Source organism: Magnolia sinica, chromosome 8, assembly GCF_029962835.1.
Source record: "Magnolia sinica isolate HGM2019 chromosome 8, MsV1, whole genome shotgun sequence".
In the NCBI taxonomy this organism is placed as follows: domain Eukaryota; kingdom Viridiplantae; phylum Streptophyta; class Magnoliopsida; order Magnoliales; family Magnoliaceae; genus Magnolia; species Magnolia sinica.
Genome location: NC_080580.1, coordinates 65,427,326 through 65,447,123, shown reverse-complemented (window position 1 = coordinate 65,447,123; position 19,798 = coordinate 65,427,326). Strand labels below are relative to the sequence as shown.

The following is a 19,798-nucleotide window of genomic DNA, read 5'->3' as shown; positions in this document are numbered from 1 at the left end:
ACTTCACTTTTAGATTTCAAAAGATAAATCCAAATCATGCATGAATAATCATTAATAAAGGTAAAAATATATATAAATCCAAAAGTGGAGGTAACTAGAGCTGGTCCCCAGACATCTGAGTGAACCAGAACAAAAGGTTGAGATTTCCTCTCAGAAGTGCTAGGAGGAAACGTAGCACGATGATGTTTAGATAATTCACAAATATCACAGCATAACGGTTTAGTGACAGATAAGGAGGGAAATAAAATTCTCAATCTAGCTATTGATGGATGTCCTAAGCGGCAGTGCCATCGAGTCATGGACTCTCGATCTAGAGAAAGGGTACTAGAAGTGGCAACTGGTGTATCATCGAGAAGATAAACGCCTCCTCGCTCATGCCCTCCACTAATCACCCTATTTGTTTATAGGTCCTGAAACAAATAATAAGAAGGAAATAAGGTAATGGAACAATTTGATGATTTAGAAAGAGAGCTTATAGATAATAAGTTTAATGAAAAACGAGGCACATGCAAGACTGAGGACAAAGACAAGGAAGAAGAAAGGGGGATGGAACCAATCCCAGAGATGGGAGTTTAGGTTCCATCTGCGACTGTGACATATTGAGTGTGAAGAGAGGGAGAATAAGAGGAAAAGAATTAAGACTTACAAGTCATATGAGAGGAAGTTTCAGAGTCCATGACCCAGGAGGTAGGAGAGGATGACACAAGAAGAGTATACCTGACTGGGCCGAAACTGCGTGAGATGGCTCAGGAATATCACGAATGCAAAGCCACATAAGGGCATCATATATAACTCGAGAAATGATGAAAGACTCCCCTGAAGTAGACTGCTCAGCTGTCGGGGTGGAAGATTGTGTCTCAGGAGCAACTGTAGATGCAACAGAAATAGTGGCATACGTAGGACGACCATGAAGCTGCCAACATTAATCGATTGTGTGATTAGTTCTACCGTAATGTAAATAAATTCCGGAACCATCATGTTCTCGTCCACGTCCACGTCCACCACGACCACGAAGACTACGACCGCCACGACTGTGATTGCTTTCGCGGCCTCTACCACGACCACTAAAACCAAAAATGCACCATGAACTCAAGGATGGTATCCAAAGGCCAAGAGAGGACTAATCACCAGCAAGATGTGCCGAACACTCTGGTGGCATAAACGAATGAGAAGGAAGAGTAGAGACAGTAGCGTGCTGACACATGGCATATACTGTCGTCAATGGAGGAAGAGGATCCTGCATAACAACCTAATCTTGAACATGAAGATAATCGGAATTCAACCGAGCTAGGAACTGCATGATATAAGTATCATCCCGCTACTTGTGGGCATGTTCATGATCTTCTTTACATTTGGAAGGAAGAAGCTGATACAGGTCCAACTCATCCCACATACCACGAAGCATTGAATAGTAATCTTTTAATGATCTTGAGTTTTGTTGGAACCGACCAATTTCTTGAATAAGCTGGAATACCCGTGAAAAATTCTAAGATTCCAAGAACATATCATGAAGCGTATCCCAAATGCCTATAACCGAGGATAAAAACATCATTGAGTGGCTAATCGAGGAATCCATACTATTTAATAGCCATCCAATAACTTGATAATTCTCATTTGTCCAAGACTTGTAGGTAACATCTGTAGAGCTTAGATGATCATCCAAAATATATGACAATTTCTCACGGGCTCCTAAGAATACCTTTACAAAGTTTTGTTGGAACCGACCAATTTCTTGAATAAGCTGGAATACCCGTGAAAAATTCTAAGATTCCGAGAACATATCATGAAGCGTATCCTAAATGACTTTAGCCAGGGATAAAAACATCATTGAGTGGCTATTCGAGGAATCCATACTATTCAATAACCATGCAATAACTTGATAATTCTCCTTTGTCCAAGACTTGTAGGTAACATCTGTAGAGCTTAGGGGATCATCCAAAATATATGACAACTTCTCACAGGCTCCTAAGAACACCTTTACAGATTGTGCCCATTGAAGATAATTATCACCATTCAACTTAGTGGAGGTAATCTGCAAGGGGTTAGATTCAAGAGACCCTATGCCAAGAGATGAGGGCCCTTTGTCAGCCATAGGAGAGTCCAAGAGAGATAAACCTATGCCAAGAAGTATTGATTCAAACAACTCTATCTCACTCAATCCTTCAAGGTAATAAGAGATCAACCTTAAACAAATAGCAATAATCCAAAATAACAAGAAACTCAGTCAAAAACGGCCCAACCGAGTGAAAAACAGCTTAGCCGCACGTCCATTTGAGGTTAAAACCCTCTCAAACATGGATCTTAATTAAAAAATCATCCATGGGTAGCTTGGGGGGAAGATTTCGGTCCATCTTGAGCAAAGAAACCAAAAAAAGCTTACCGATTTGAGGCAGATCGAAGAAAAACAGATGATGGGCCTGATTTTCAAATTTCTCTATTTCGCCTAAAATACCATTAAAGGAGGTCTAAAAATTTTAAAAAAATTATAAAAAAATCTTTTAAAATCAAGATCTATCAAACCCCTAAACTTTTAGCTCAAACGGAGTCCATGTGTTTGTACAACGCTGACATTGGCCGTACAGCTGCTAACGTCAGTAAGGTGACGTGTCGCCTCTCAATCTGTTGGATGCGGAATGCCTGGATCTATACTTTGATACCAAGTAGAGAATGGTTTGAGGATTATAATGTGAAGAAAAGAGGAGAAGATTGAGAGAGAAGAAAGAGGAGAGTTTGGGAAAGATGTTGTGTTAGGCTTACTTTCCCTAACGCACAATATTTATTATAATAGAGCATATAGTACACTGTAGGAGGAGAAAAGTGTGAAAATGCACCACTAACCACATACACTATACACAAACATTCTCTATACCGACTTACCTTGGGTATGTGCAACTCCAGGATAACTGTCGGCATCCATCACCTGCGCATAACTGTCCACCGCGTAATTCCAGGGTAGCTGCCAACATTCACCACTCATGCACATCTTGCCTAACGGCTAAGATCGTGCTTGAGATTATGGACTACGCCGTCTTACATACACTATAAATAAAGGATCTACCCACACTGAAAAGTTATGCAGAATCTTTCACCCTAAACCCCTCAACACGACTAGACCCAGATTCCTTGCCTGACTTTGGCATCGGAGGGTCTCCTGCTCCAGCCAGGGTCTCCTCTGCTCTTCCCTTGTGCAGGTGCTCGAAGGTTTGAAGAGGGTGGTCCAGATTCTTGCATCAACAATGATTACAAATAATTGCTATTTAATTACTTTCATCGTCATCTCTCCCTTGAACAATCTTTGAATCATCCTTGATTTGTCTGACTCATAGTTTACATAAAGTCAAACTAAGAGGGGGTCCTTACTCTTACTCCGGTGGTAGATTCTCTGGAGTTTCAACACCTGGTTGAGGGTTCGAGTACCCACAGGTGGTGAAATCCTACTACGGCATGAGTGTGTGGTGGTGTGTGTGCATGTGTAAAAAAAAAAAAAAAAAAAAAGAAGTCAAACGCGGTTGTCACTTCTCCTCCTTTTTTTTTTTTTTTTTCTTTCTTTTTTTTTAATAAATTGGTTGGGCAATTTTTTTAGCATGTTGGATGATCTTTGCAAGCTCTGAGTCAACTTAGCAAATCTACTACTTGAGGGAACTAGCTTGGTAAACTAGTGATTAGTTTATTAGTAGTTAGGAATGAATGCAACTTTTTCTCTATTAAAACTTTTCATGCTCGAAGTTAGCAATTTGCAATATGAGGGAGCTAGCTTGTCATATTATCTATATTTTTTTAGGTTATAGTGATATGTTTATAAATAGATCATAGGACAAAATGCACTTTGTTTCCTAAGGAATCCTTTTTATTTGCATGTTCCCAATGAAATTTGTTACTTTTTCATCTAGTTATAGGCACCGGTTTATGCCAATTTTTCTTTTATCCTTGGTATATGTTTAAAAGAACTCAATTAGGCTTTTCTTTTGTCTCACGCCTTATCGATTGTTTTAATCACACCTTTTTTGTGAGTGTGTTTTCAGCTTCTTTGCATTCAAGCGTTTTGTTAGACTTATTAGAGAATGTTGAAGGTTGTTGGTTTCTATCATATACATGAAGGTTTTAATTCTTCTACAAGTGAGAATTTTATTAACACCTTTTCTAGTTATTAAATGATCATGAAATTATTGTTTTGAATTTTAGGGATCTTATTTGATTATATTGGGGGTTGATATGTGGAAACTCTGTTATTCCCTTATACTTATGATACCATGTAGTTACCATATGTGATGGTTCAGTATATATATATTTTCTGTTTTTTGATACTTTTCCATCATGCTTTTTGTCTCTGCTTGTTTCGATGATTTGCTAGTTTTAGTCAACTACTTTGGAGTTACGTTAGTTGAATTACGTGAATAGATTTTCATTTCTATGGAGGGGAATAGTTTCTATGATAATGTTACATTTGATTATCTAGCTATTAGTGGTACTTGTACATTATAATTTTTTTGATGTTACACTAGATTAAATCATCCATTTATTTGATGTGATTCGGTGGCCCTTGGGGGATGTAGATGACGACTTCTCTATTTAGTGGCTTTAGTACAATAGTCGGTTACATGGGTTTATTTTTTGTGATCTAATCTATCAAATATCATGTGGACAATTTTTAATGATGCAAACTATTTGCAGAATTTGGTCCAATTTGAATGGTCCATTGTTATATGAGTTGGCTTATTTTATTAAATTCAAACCATTCTCATGGTTGGCTATCCAAATTGCCAATATGGTTGCGTTCTTTTACAATAATCCAAATCGTTTATAGGATTTAGCGATTGGGAAACTAATTGATATTTTAAGGCTCATATTCAACAATCCAAGCAAATGTTTGATAGCTTGTATTGGTTGGATTGATATGCCACTAATGTCAGCCATGAATATGCCGAGGCTTATGCTTAGTGATCCAAATAGTTAGACATAACCATTGGTGGATCTAAAATTGCATTTTGACCCATTTGAGACAACTTAGTATATGAGTCATGCACAATGGGTCTATTTTCAATTATCCATCCCATTAATATCTCTTGTTCCAGTTTTATTGGTAGAAGCCTTTCTTATGATTGGGTCCTTTTATAGTGACAAAAACTATTTATTACTTCGCCATTTATGGATCTGTAATTCTGTTTTCATTTGTCTAAGATAATTGAGTGCATGAGTCATGTACAATGGTCCATTTTCAATTATCCTAACAATTAATATTTCATGTTCTAGTTTTATTGGTAGGAACCATTCTTATGGTTGGGTTTGCTTGCTGTGACTCAAATCGTTAATCACTCGGTGCACTTCTATTTACACGAACAATTTATAACAATGGTCCTAGTTTCGTTGACCAAACCATTTATTAGATTGGTCTACCTTTTTTAAATGCTTTGGCCATCTGAAGTGATCCAATTGGTCTAACCTTTTGAAATGCTTGGGTTGTTTGGGGTGACCCAAATCTTTCATATTACTGGCTCTTTTTAAGTGATCCAAACCCTTTATATAATTGGGGTCATTTTGTTGATCCATACGCTTCATATTATTGAGGCCATTTTCATCAATCTAAGCTAATTGATATTCAAAGGCTCTTGTTTAGCAATCTAATGTATGTTGATGTTTTATAGCTGCTGGTAAACGTCACATGCACTAAAATAGTTAGCGATGGAGTCTATCCTTAGCATATTTTGATGTTTGATGATTGACGATTGTATGAGATTTGTTTAAGATTTTTTTACTATCAATTTGTTAGTTATATACTGTTGAGTTATCATTTTTCCTATTTGGGTGGCTTGTTAAATGGGCCATCCACAATTGACTCGTTCTCAATGATCGAAAATTTTCATATGATTGGCACTGTATTTAGTAATTCTCACCTTGGTATGATTAGGCCAATTTTTCATGATTCTTCCCCTCTGTAGGTTTAAGCCCTTAATCAGTGGTTTAAATTTATTTATTTTATGATTGGGCTTGCATTTAGTGATCTAAACTACGAATGTCACCAGTTGGTTCCTAGTTATCCAAACCATCTATGTGTTAAGGCATATGTTTAGTAATCCACATAGTCCATTGTGACATACCACTTGCTGGATTTAGAATTATGTTTTTGCCCATTTGATATAATTGAGTGCATGAGTCATTCACAATTAGCTCATTTACAATTATTATAAAACCTTTAATTTCTCTCATTCCGATTTTAGTTGTAGAAACCTTTGGTTTGATTAGCTCCCTTTGTAGTGATCGAAACCATTAATCACCAAATTGCTTCTAATTGATACAAAGTATTTGTAGGATGGGTCCCATTTTCACTAACCAAACCGTTTGTAGGATTGGTCTAAACCAGTGGAAATGCTTTGCCATTTGAAGTGATCCAATTGGACCAACCTTTTGAAATACTTGTACCGTTTGAAGTGATCCTTACCCTTCATATTATTGGGCATGTTTTAGGTGTTCTAAACCCTTTATTTGCATCATTTTAGTGATCCCAACACCTCTTTATTATTGAGTCCGTTTTTAGTGATCCAAGTCAATTGATATGTTAAGGCCCATCTTCAACACTTGAAGCAAATGTTTTATAGCCTATGTTAGTTGCCATATGATTTGAAAATTTATTCAATTAAATGCTTCTTCCAAGCTTTCACCCTTTATAGGGCATTCATTGTTCACTGTGATGGATGTTTTTAAATGGAGGCTAATTTCAATGAATGAGATGTATGAAGAGATATATGAATATATCCATGAGGTCTACCAAAAATTGCAATAGACAATACAGTATATACAATGATAGGGCATTTTAATTGGTCATTGTGATAGATGTTTGGAGGCTAATTTCAATGAACAAGATGTATGAAGAAATACATGAATATATCCATGAGGTCTGTCAAAAATCCAATAGGTGATATAGTATGTACAGTGATAGTGCCTTTTAATTGTTAATGGGTAAAAACCCTTTCATTACAACTCCTAATTTCAAGACACTATTTATCATCAAAGAAATATCGTGTATAACCTTTATGCTGGATGACCTTAGATGGTGATTATGAGCCTCTACCATGGAATAGGAATACGTCAAAATTTATGTGAGATATTAAGTGAAAATGTGAGGATTTACCAATGAAGGGTTGTAAAATCAAAGAAACTATGGGAGAAATACTCATTTAACACCTATTCTTTTTTATATGGTCATAAAAAGTTCCACCAAGGATGGCAATGTTCACTTGACTTATGGGAAGAAAGAGGGTGCTGACAATCAATAATATTTGCAAACAAGATCACTTATCCTTCCTAGCATATGTATAATGTGTATGGGAGATGTGGAGTCAATTGATCACCTCTTCATTCACTACATGTTTGCTTAAAACGTGTGGGACTACTTTCTCAATGCTCTCCATACAAGCTTAGGTGAAGCTGAATTCTATTGTGGACCTTTTGTGGTCTGGGCATTCAGGAGGGGTGAGAAAGGTGGGGAAAACTTTGTGGAGATTGCTTTTTTGGAAGAGATGTTTCAAGTTTTACTTAGGCAAATTTAAAATGAAAAGAAGTAAGAACAATTAAAAAAAAAAGAAAAAAAAAGAGAAAGATACGTAAAAAAGTAAGAAGAATCTAAACAAAATATGGGGTTCTTAAGCAAGATTTCCAAGTAGGTGAAAACTAATTAATGCTCCATTTTTTTATTTTTTTTTGGAATAATCTTTTACCAATCAATGAAACTCCATATACAGATTAACTTCCTGATCTCTAAAAAAAAATAAAATTATTTGAGAATACCATTTATAATGATGTTTTAATTTGAGAGAAACTAATCTTCATGTTAAGAGTCTTTCTTATTTTAGGATAGTCTTGATCTTAGTAAGGTTTGATAATTTACACATATAGCTAATTACATCCTAAGCACACAATACACAACTTCACTAAATGCCAAATTTCATTCACCTCCAATAGAAGGATAGTCAAATCCATACTCAAGGATATACCTACCCAATCATTTTTTCTCATTTTACTTAGATCTAAGGATTCGAATGATGTGAGGTTTCACTTCCCAAAACCCGTCATGAGTTTGGGCGAACGACTTTGGTCGTGGGTTTGTTCCTCACAAACACGAGTTTGATTCCCCTCCTCGTGGATTACTTGTTAGGAGTTTGGGCGAACAACTTTGGTTGTGGGTTTGCTCCCCATAAACACGAGTTTGATTCCCCTCCCTGTGGATTACCTGTTACGAGTTTGGGCGAACGACTTTGGTCGTGGATTTGCTCCCCACAGACGCGAGTTCGATTCCCATCCCTATGGATTACTCGTCAAGAGTTTGGGCGAACAACTTTGATCGTGAATTTACTCCCCACAGACATGAGTTCGATTCCCCTCCTCGTGGATTACCCATCACGAGTTTGGGCAAACAGCTTTAGTCGTGGGTTTGCTTCCCATAAACATGAGTTCGATTCCCCTCCATGTGGATGTCACGAGTTTGGGTGAATGGCTTTTTTCATGGGTTTGCTCTCCGCAAATACGAGTTAAATTTCCCTCCCCGTGGATTACCTATCATGAATTTGGGTGAACGGCTTTGGTCGTGGGTTTGCTCCCCACGGACATGATTTCAATTCCCCTCCCCATGTATTAGCTTTCACGAGTTTTGGTCGTGGGTTTGCTTTGCTCCCCACGGACACGATTTCAATTCCCCTCCCTGTGTATTAGCTTTCACGAGTTTGGGTGAACGACTTTGATCGAGGGTTTTCTCCCCATGGAAATGAGTTCTATTCCCCTCCCCTCACATTTTGAGACTCTTGAAATCTTGACCCTCAATTTCATTATCTATCTTCATTGACAAAAGGGTTGGTGATATAGGACACATGATTTACTTGTCAAGAGTTTGGGTGAACGACTTTGATCGAGGGTTTTCTCCCCATGGAAATGAGTTCTATTCCCCTCACTGTGGATTACCTGTCACAAGTTAGGGTGAACAACTTTGATCGTGGGTTTGCTCCCCATAGACATGAGTTCGATTCCCCTCCCCTCACATTTTGAGACTCTTGAAATCTTGACCCTTAATTTCATTATCTATCTTCATTGACAAAAGGGTTGGTGATATAGGACACATGATTTAATCCTAGCATGCAACATGGGGATTATGAATGAATCAATAAAGTAATTCAATTAACAAAAGATGTTTAACCCACCACATAATTAAGAGTAAATAATAGGAAATAAAATATGATTTAACCTAAATCACATGCCCGTGTGCTAAGAAATCACATAAATCAATTAAAATTAGGCCCGATGTAATAATAGAACTTTCAATTTAACATAGGCACGTTCCACAGTCAAGGGATTGATTTGTAGGTTTTATAATTAGGGTTAGGAAGGGAAAAATCTGAAATTTGGAAAATTAAGGTTCATGAAAATTGGGAATTTTGGAATTAGGGTTTTTTAGAATTTTGGAAAAGATGAAATTAGGAATAAATTTGGTGAATTGGTTAAGGGGATTGATGGATTTAGGTATTAGTAGAGGAAAATTAAGGTTTTGGGAAGTTCGGGATTTTGGGGTCCTCAATGGTTAATTTTGATTAGGGTTGAAGTTGAATGACGAAAAGTTAAAGAAAAAGATGATTTGGATAGTTTTAGATAGGAAGGGAAGAAGATAGATGAAGTTTTTGGGAAAATACCTCTTTTGGATAGAAAGGAACAGAGAAGGAAGATAGATGGAAGCCTCACACCACCATTGAATAGGGAATGTAATCACACCACATCAGTCTCCTAGACAATATGAGTGTGCACATGACATCCTTTTTATTGGACTGTCTTCAATAGGAAAAATCACAAAACACTTTACATAAGGGTTGAACCCGTGGAATCAAAGTAATAACCGTCGATCATAACAAAATGTTTTTCTAGCTAGCTGAAAATATTGGGGCATCATTTAAAATAGACAAATGTTATGCATCATCTACAATAGGATTTTGTGCTAGAATCAAACACTGAGGAAATTTAAACTATTAAGAAATAAATTGATAAGAAGAATACCAAAAGACAATCTAATCAAAGCCTTTGATCCTTATATTCCAATCTAAACTTCTATTGTTAAAGTGCCTAGGGGAAAAATATTAGAATTCGAGTAAGACGATTGTGGTATACATCAATAGTGGATCAAAGTGGCCAAGATAGAGCCCAACTTCCTCTTGATAACCCCCCGCTCTTTCTCATGGCCAAACCTACCTATTTTTTCTTATGAAGGCATCAAAGAGGGTATGAGGCTGAAGAGGATTTTTATTTGTAGGAGGAGAGTTCAAGTTTTGCATTAACGAAGACACACACACACTTGATGGATGGAGTGGGTTTTACATATACAACATGGCGGAGTAAAAATCCTTTTTTGATGCAAATTTGGTACTCATGGATTAAGTTAGGTATTGTCCCTTTCAATACGTTAACTGCTTTCAATTTTCTCGAGTTTCGTTAACTTTTGCAAGCTGATGCATTTTAATTCTCTTTATGAAAGCCTCCCAAGTTTCACTATTGAAGCCAATCTTCACATCTCTTCGGTTTCTGCCACCAACCAAGTTAAATAAAAAGGTGACATGTATCATTATGTCTATATTGCTAACTTCTGCAAGTTATGCTTTTTAATTCTCTTTATGAAAGCCCTCCCAAGTTTCACTGTTATGATATATTGAAGCTGATCTATACATTTCCTCAATTTCTACCACCAAGTAAATAGAATCTGTTATTGCTTGCTTGCTTTTGACCACTACAATTTCTCATGGTGCTTCTTAAGGGAATGTACTTTTGAACATACCATGGTATGGGTTTGCTCAAGACTAGAAGTATGGAGCTGAGTTGAAGGTATTTCAGTTTCGTTGTTTTTTTTGTCTATTAATAATGGTGGGGTGCATAATATGAATGGATTGGATGGCTTAAAAAGTGGTGGCCCCTGCAAACAACCTGGCTTATGGTTTTTACAATTCAATAACAGTTGCAAATGTTTGGTGTGTTGTGATACCCATCATATCGATGGTTTGGATCATTGAACCTTGGGGGCCCACTTTGTATGATTGGTAACTCAAATGTGTTGTATTGACTCTCAACCCATGTGTTGTATAGTAAGTTGAACTGTTTTATTTTGTAGTTGCAAATTGTCTGTTACATGCTATGATGTGTTGTAAGTTGGTCTTTAGATGTTTTCACTGCATGATATACATTAGTTTTGTTGACTATTTTTATTATTATTATTTAAAACTGAGGTTCCCTCATTTACATGGATGTCCCTTGTGCCAAAAAATCCACCGGTTTGAAAGATCCTAGATATAGAATCTTTAGCCTATTTTCATTGGATGTTGTATCTCCCATGAGATTTACAGTTCCAGTTCCTCTTTTACCTGACGATTCTGATACTGTTCATAGGTAATGTAACCAGTGGTGGTTTGCTTCTCATTCCAATCTAGTATTCGATCAATCATGCATTATGCTTATTTCCCTGGCTCAACAACAGATTTAATCATCTGTTTTCTAGGCACACATTGAATGGTGAGCATTTTCAAAGGAAACCTATGTAAAAATGTAAAGCCATTGAGAACTATGCTTCCTCTATGTGATTTAGAGGCAAACTCCCTACAAGATATTTGGAATGATGTCTTAGTATGTGACTTCAGACTGGAATACATCACCTACACCAGCTATTTCTACAGTTATGATGCATGGATTAAATCAAATACCTAGAGATTCTATTCTTCAATCTGTCAGGGAGTTGGCTAGCATTTCTGGATGATTCTATTCTTCAACTTTGTTTTTAACAGTATTTCCCGTCTTTCTTTAGAGTTATAGATTCTACTCAATTTTTATTTTCTTTTTCTAATATTCTTCCCTTGGATTCAAATCTTAGTGTGAGGAAGAAAATGCTGATCTTTTCTCCTTAGCTATGGAATGCTTCCTAACATGCATGTGCCCGCACATTCACAAGAGAGGTATGCACAACCACATTCAGTCACATGTATGCACATGCCCTCACATGCACAAGAGAGGCATGCACAACCACATTCAGTCTCAGGCATGCATGTGCTGCCCACCCATTTTTTAAAACCAATTTGGCTATATACATACACAACACATGCATAAACAGCAGCTATTGCCTCAAAAGTTATCCGAGTTCATAGTCGTATTTTCCTTGAAGGATTCTTGTATGTGGTGCAATGTACAAGTACTGCATGGTGCAAGTGGCAAACATGGGCCGATCAGGACTGTTGATCTGGTGGGCCATCTTGTGGATCAGCTCTGCCAAAAATCTCAGTGGATCAGCTCTGCCCACCCATTTTTTAAAACCAATTTGGCTATACATACACAACACATGCATAAACAGCAGCTAACGCCTCAAAAGTTATCCGAGTTCATGGTCGTATTTTCCTTGAAGGATTCTTTTATGTGGTGCAATGCACAAGTACTGCATGGTGCAAGTGGCAAACATGGGCCGATCAGGACTGTTGATCTGGTGGGCCATCTTGTGGATCATCTCTGCCAAAAATCTCAGTGATTCAAGGCTTCGACCATCCAATTGTTGTGAGTTTTAATCCATTGTCCTAACTGTTCCTTCTACAGTTCACTTGCCAATTGGATACAACAGGGCGCTCCTGTTGAGAAGGATCCATAGAAGGCAACCTCTGGGGCTGAAAAGAATGTCCACATGCCAAGCTCTTGCTAACTTCAAAACCTTAACAGAAAGGATCCATAAATGTAAATAAGATTGTCAACGTACCTCTAGATACCTTTGGTCACTAGAATGAGAAGGAAGGTTAACAACAATCTAGCAATGTTTGAAAATCTCTAAAATAAGATTGTCAACATACCTCCAGATACCTTTAAGGTTTTGATTGGAAACCGGAATATCTTTCTAAACTTTGCCTCTTACCTCTCCTTCAAAATTATTCAATACATTATCAAGGCCTAGTTTCATTGGAATTCCTCTTGAAGTTTTTTTTCCTGGTCTAATCAATCCAATTCATTTTTAACTATAAAGGACACATATCTAATGTGGTTTATGGGAATCACCATGGAATAGTCGAATAAATTAAAACTAGAATAACAATAATAGAATGTTGCTAATCTAAGTTGTGCAATTAAATATGCACCAATAATTGTTCATTTTCTTCCAACTCCATTTCTTTACAGGTCCTTATGAGATCATGTGGGGTTGTATCTTTTTCTCAACATTACTGACATCTCTGTGTACAGGTGTTGTCATTGGATTTACTTCATCTCTAATCTCCTTCTTATTTTTTAAAGAAAAATTCTTTGATGAGTTATTTTTAATTAATTTATTTTTCGGCGTTAACCAAGCTATACTGATATCTATTGCTGCTTTAATTATTGAAATTGTCCTTTTCTATATCCATTGATGTGGTTTTAGTGGATGTCCTTTTTGCTTGGTCATTTCGTGTGAATAGAATGTAGTCCTCCCTTGATAGCTAGATATTAGGCTACTCATTGCTCGAATGGAAATTATATGTTTAACAGAATGGGTGTTTTAACAGCAGGATGAACAATTTCGATTTGTTCAGGTAGACTAATGGGTGTTGAGAGTACTGGCAGAGACTGATGAAGGATTTTGGTTGATCTAGTTTTCAGAAATTATTTCTATGAAGCCTTAGTCATTTCGTGTGAATAGAATGTAGTCCTCCCTTGATAGCTAGATATTAGGTTACTCATTGCTTCAATGGAAATTGTATGTTTAACAGAATGGGTGTTTTAACAGAAGGATGAACAATTTCAATTTGTTCAGCTTGACTAATGGGTGTTGAGAGTACCGGCGGAGACTGATGAAGTATTTTGGTTGGTCTAGTTTTCAGAAATTATTGCTATGAAGCCTTAGGTCTAGAAGTAGAGAGGGGTTTCTATTAAAATGAAGGTTCAAAATATTGTCTGAATGCATCATGATAATGTATAAATTATTACAATGCACTCCCAATATGATACATTGCATCTAATATTATTACTCGTGTGGCCCACCTGTGTTGTGGATCACATTGATTTTTGTCCCGGGGCGCAAAGTCGAGGTGCACTCCTGATGAATGCAGTGGATGGCAGCGACATGCTGGACCATACAGAGCCTGATGCTCTACTTGCCAACCACAGGTGGACTTTGTCGAGAACTTACCATTTAGAACAAGGTATAATTTTTTCTACCACGCCATCTTTCAAGACAATGCGCCACTTGTGTAGGAAATCAAATGAGACCCAACGTAACTGTAATATAGCCCACTAACGGGCCTAGGTCTAGATCGGACCAGTCTATGGGTCCCCAACATGCTTCTAGGAAATACTTACATAGAAAAGATGTAAGTGAATCCAAGCTACTCATTAGACAAATTTCATCTCAACGTTGGTATGATGTTTCACCGTACCATACAAAACATCACCCAACAAAACACCGAGCTGGGCCACCCCACCAGGAACAATGTAGAATTGCACCTATAAACCTGTTGCACATGAAGGTGGTATTGAGGTTCCACTTTTTAGAGAGGGTTGAGATGAGTTGATGTGGCCGATCAATGATCCCAATTGCCTAGTTTTTAAACATGTATGAGAGTTTAGGCTTTGAATTTTGGTTGTCTTTGAATGATTCAAACCGTTTATACGATGTTTCTCACCTTGTATGGTCGATAGAAGACAAGCAAAATCTTCACCTAGGAACATTTGAAGAGACTTTTAGGTCATCCTGCATTAGGGATGTCAATGGGTGCACAGGTCCGAGTACCTTATACCCTCATTATAAATGACATGCCAACACAACATTTTTGCTTGTTTGGGTTTCTGATGTAGGGTTAAATATCCGTGAAGCGTTATTGACAATCCATGGCCACTCGTTGGACGTGTTTGCGGTGGACGGGATGGCCCTTTGAGGTGGGTTTCTCTATTTAAAATGGCATATTCTGGCTTTTGCGGTGGACGGATAAAGGCATGATTTGATCAAGGGACCTGACTTAAAATTTAAACTCAATGGCTGTACTATTCACTTTCAAAGGAAATTCAAACGTTGAAACTGAAGTACTTTTAGTGTGGCTTTATAGCTCTATAGGTATTCTAGCTTGTCTGGATGGATATATGAGCAAATGTATGTACTTGGTACTGCATGCTGAGTTCTTTTCTTTGTTTCTTTTTTCAGTGTTGTGCTACCGAAGAACATGAAGACGTGAGGTATGAAATAATTTATGAATTTTTCTTAGTAGTTATCATGCATTAAGCAATGAAGAGAGGCCAGATTGGCTTGTGGGTTTTAAGCTCCGGCCTAAATGGGTTAGGCTTGGGCCTGTAATATAGACACATTAATGTGCCTAGGCTAGGTTTACTCTAGGCTGGCCTATGGGTCAACTGACCCAAGATGTTTTTGTTGTGGGTTCAGTGCGACCTTCGATCATCAAAGTGCTAGTGGACACCCACCTGAGAAAAGCACAAAGAAGGCCCACACTGATTAAGTGGTGTTGCCCACGCCAGCAATAGTGTGGTGATGTGTTGGGCGTTGAGGGGCCCAACATGGTATCCACATTGTCCATCATTTCTGCCAGCTTATTTAACAGCATGAATTCAAAAATAAAGTAGATCTGAAGCTCAAGTGGACCACACCACAGGAAATAGTTGGACAATGACACCCACCATTGAAACCTTCCTAGGGCCCATCGCAATATTATTTGCCATCCAACCTGTTTATAAGGCCACACAGTCCTTGATGAAGGGAAAACACAAATATCGGGTTGAGCCAAAACTTGTGGCCCACATGAAGTTATTAATGGTGGGTATCCAATCCCTACTATATTGTCCCACTTGGGCCTTGGATCTACTTCACTTTTTGGACCATGCCATAGAAGGAGCCGAAAAAAAATGATGGACGAGATGGACATACGACACTCAAATCAAGGTGGGCCCCCAACGCCCCACACATCAACCACCACGTCTGCCATTAAATGTCATAAAATAGAATGGACATTTCTGGCACTTCTTTCTGCTATTGTTTCAGTCTTTGAACTACTCATCATGATGGTTGTTGCTGGTACCTCTTAGTCTAGATCCTTATACGAGGCCTAGTTGACAGCAACTAGTCCTCGAAATGCAATGAACATATTTTGACTTTCACATGGCTATGACATTCTAATATTCCTTTTCTCTTTAGATTTCTCAATTCTATTTTTAGAAGGTGTTTTCAGCTTTATCTTTGAAAAGAAGAAGAAGATGTTTTCATCTTTACATTTATGAGGTAGCTCCTGATGATGTTGATTTCTTGTGGCCACATGGAAGTCACATTTCTGGGGTGTGCTCATTGTTCTTTAAATATCTATACTGAGACTGGACGGTTGTGGGTAGCAGGTTTGTGCTTTATTTCTCTTGTCGGTAAGCCTTTTGAATTGGATGTTTTGTGTTGGGGCATGAGGAATAACATTATTGAGTATTTCATGACTCCCATTCTTTTTTATTTTTTTGCAAATCATTTGGTTGTTTGATTTGAGGTCCAACAAACCATTTGTGTAATTGGGGTTGGGCCCATAGCTCCAATGGGGGTTATTCATGTGCGACCTTGAGGTTGTGGGTTCAATTCCAACTTACCTACCTATAACTAGGGGTGTACACAAACCAAGCTAGCTCGGTTAGCTCGCTCGACTTGACTCGAAAAAGCTCGATTTGAAGCTGAGTTCGAGCCGAGTTGAGCTAATTTTTTTAGCTCGAAAATGAGTTCAAGCAGTCCCTAGCTCGATTCGACTCGGATCGAATCCAGCTCGAATTGAACTTGGATCGAACCAGTTCGGAGACTCGGTTACTTTGCCATTGATGTTGCTCACCAAGTGTTTGATAAAATGACTCAACGAAGTGTGGCTGGTGGCAAGGAAGGTATGTACATGAAACAAATACCCTTTTTTTCTTGGTTTTTATGTTGCTTAGAAGGTGTTTGATAAAATACCTGTAAAACTATTGCTTCTGTTTCACATACAGAGGGATTTTGAAGGTGCAGTCCAGGTGTTTGTAGAAATGCTGCAATGGCAAACTCAGCTTGATCTTGGCTCGAACTGGCCCGAGCTGCTGACCGAACTGAACTGAGCCGAGCTGGCTAGTCAAGCTCGAGGACCGAGCCGAGCCGAGTTCGAGCTGAGGTCAGCTAGTGGCCGAGCCAAGTCAAGCCGAGGCCAGCTCGACTTGGTTCGACTCGATGTACACCCCTAACTATAACAAAAAGGCCAATATTTCTCAAATACTTCTACACTTGGATTCATTGCTGCACATTGCTGCACATTAGGCCTTGTTTTACTTTCTTGTAGCATTATTCATCTAGGAAAGAGATTTATAGTAAGCTCAGGTTTTCAAGTATGGTTAAGTTTTCACTTTGTACAAGTGGGATCCCTAGGTTTAGTGGTCCAAACATATGCCTGGATCCACTTTGCGATGGCCCATGTCCCACCCCATATGGGAAAATCGTAACCCTTCAATATGTGTGCAGCATGTGCTATTGAGGAAATAAGTGCAGCAATGATCCACATTCAGCCAAGACAAAAACCAGAGATCCAATGGATATGATCAAATATACAGCTTCGGTAACTGAAACACAGGCCTCATGACACATACAAGCCACCCATCTGTCAAAAGGGGATCCTAAGATGGGCCGTTCAGGTCACAGCTGGCTGGTGGAAGATCGGACCGAAATCAGTCATCCAACTGGAGTGTGGGCCTATACAAATCCAATTGGATCATCACCAAAAGTAGTGATTGATTGGACTTTTTATGGCTATGTACAAACCATATGGGAAGGGTGTAAGGCTTGTTTGTGGAAGTAAGACTAATGGGCATTTTTTTAACTATCCAATATTAATGCTAAGAAAGGATCCTTCAATTTGGTTACTTCCGCTTCATCATGCTTACAATTTCATTAAATTTGATAGTGTATCCAAATGGACCCTTGAATTTAGAATATATGTAGTTCAAAACTAGAAGCTAATCACCAAACTCAGGCTCATCATGCAGCAGAGACAAACAAGAAACAGAGACAGATATTCAATTCTGCTGAGCGTTTGTGGCTTTGTGATAACCCAGAACTACATTATGTACCCCAAATCATATCCATTGCACATCACTTGGGATCTGAGACAAATGATATTATTTGGTAGAAAGCATCCTTCCTCCTACATCTCTAGTTTCTACGTACACCCAAACATATCCTCAATGTCTTTCTATTTAAATGGATACCTCATTTTGTGCTCTATATATGTATGAGCCAATATTTTATGTAATGATATGCCAAGTGTTTATATTTATATTTATATTTAATGGAGGAGACATGGTGGGGATTGTTGTTTTCTCCGAGTCTCATGTATCTTTCATATTTTTCTATGGAAGCTTGGCATTGTTTGTACTACTATGCTTCTCTTGTCAGGTTTTGGTTCTGTCCTTCATAAATTCAAGATATCAGAGGAGCAGAGAATATTTCATTGATAACCCAGTGCCCTGGTAGCATTTGCTCTCAGTTGCAGGATGTATTCTTCACCTGCAGTAAACACCCATTTCGCTCTTTATTGTCCTCTGTGTTTTCATTTGTGGACTAAATCATGTGATAGTAATTGGCATTATAGACTCAAATTGTTTCTTGATTTCTGAGTATAATTTAGCCAAGTCAGTTGCAAGCTCATCAATTATATAAAAATTGATCCGCAGGGCCCTTTTCATATAAGATTTGAGTTTAGGCTGGTACTTGGAGCTCAACCAAGCCAGGCTTACTTAGCTGAGTCGGCGAGGCGATTAGTGAATTTTAAAATTGCCACATTAGATCTGATTATGGAAACAAACTTTATCATATATCTGGAGCTTTGGATCTTTGTGCATCTTGCAAACTGTCAGAGCATGTTGAATGCCTTCAAGGCTGGTGGGGATTTCCATTCAAGGATGGCAATGAATACCCACATATTCCCAAGGCTGCAGAGGGAAAAATGGTGCTGCTTGAATGGTACTGTCAACCCGGGGGAGACAAACCTCCAGTTCCTCTATCAAAGGTAAATATACAGAAAACTTCTCATTGCACTGATCTTATGAAAAGGAAACAAAAAAAGAAGACAATGAAACTAGGAATATAGAGTTAATATGAAATAATAAGATAATCATGAACAGTGCCTCATGAATTAGAAAAAAGTGATGAGGAAGTAACTCTGAAATTGTAGTACTAGTTATCGGTCTCTTAAGTCCAACTCCAAGTAAGATAGTTGCAATCGGGAGCCACGCTATATGAGACTAATAGTTATTGTCATCTGAATTCAAATAGTCCATCCAAACACACCTGCAAAGTTTGAAAATATTCGTGAACATATTTTAACTAGGTTATGCTGCTTAACTTATTTCTTGGTAATCATTTCTTCTTCTTCTTTTTTGTCTTTTTTAATTATATATATGCGTGCTTATTTCAGGATGCATTTGCTTTTCAGAGATGAAGAGTAAAAATGCTCAACTTCTCTATTGCATATGGGAAAACTCCTGTTGGGCTGGCCCGTGATTGGAAGGTATGCACACTGTTATAAATTGTTGTAATGGAGGTAGATAGATAAACATCTGACTGCCTGTGGCCTGATTCTTTATATATATATATATATACCTGAAAATGAATGCTAGTTTGATGCAACATAGCCACTTTTAGGCCATTAACTGTTTGTCAAAGCAATTAGTTACAATTACTGTTGTTTTTTACTTTTTTCTTTTCTTTTTCTTTTTATTTTCCTGTGGCGCTACCAAAGAGCATGAAGGCAACCAGGTATGAAATAATTAACGAAGGTAAAGATTC

General features: G+C 37.9%; 2 long non-coding RNA genes across 2 annotated transcripts; both read left to right on the top strand.

The window, feature by feature from the left end:
* Positions 1 to 10,658: 10,658 nt before the first annotated feature.
* Positions 10,659 to 18,251, top strand: LOC131253384 (uncharacterized). Its single transcript, XR_009175134.1, has 3 exons — positions 10,659 to 10,848; positions 15,158 to 15,189; positions 17,985 to 18,251. It is a non-coding gene; the product is annotated as an uncharacterized LOC131253384 (long non-coding RNA).
* An 86-nt stretch (positions 18,252 to 18,337) lies between these two features.
* Positions 18,338 to 19,358, top strand: LOC131254030 (uncharacterized). Its single transcript, XR_009175444.1, has 2 exons — positions 18,338 to 18,522; positions 18,685 to 19,358. It is a non-coding gene; the product is annotated as an uncharacterized LOC131254030 (long non-coding RNA).
* The last annotated feature ends 440 nt before the right edge of the window (positions 19,359 to 19,798 follow it).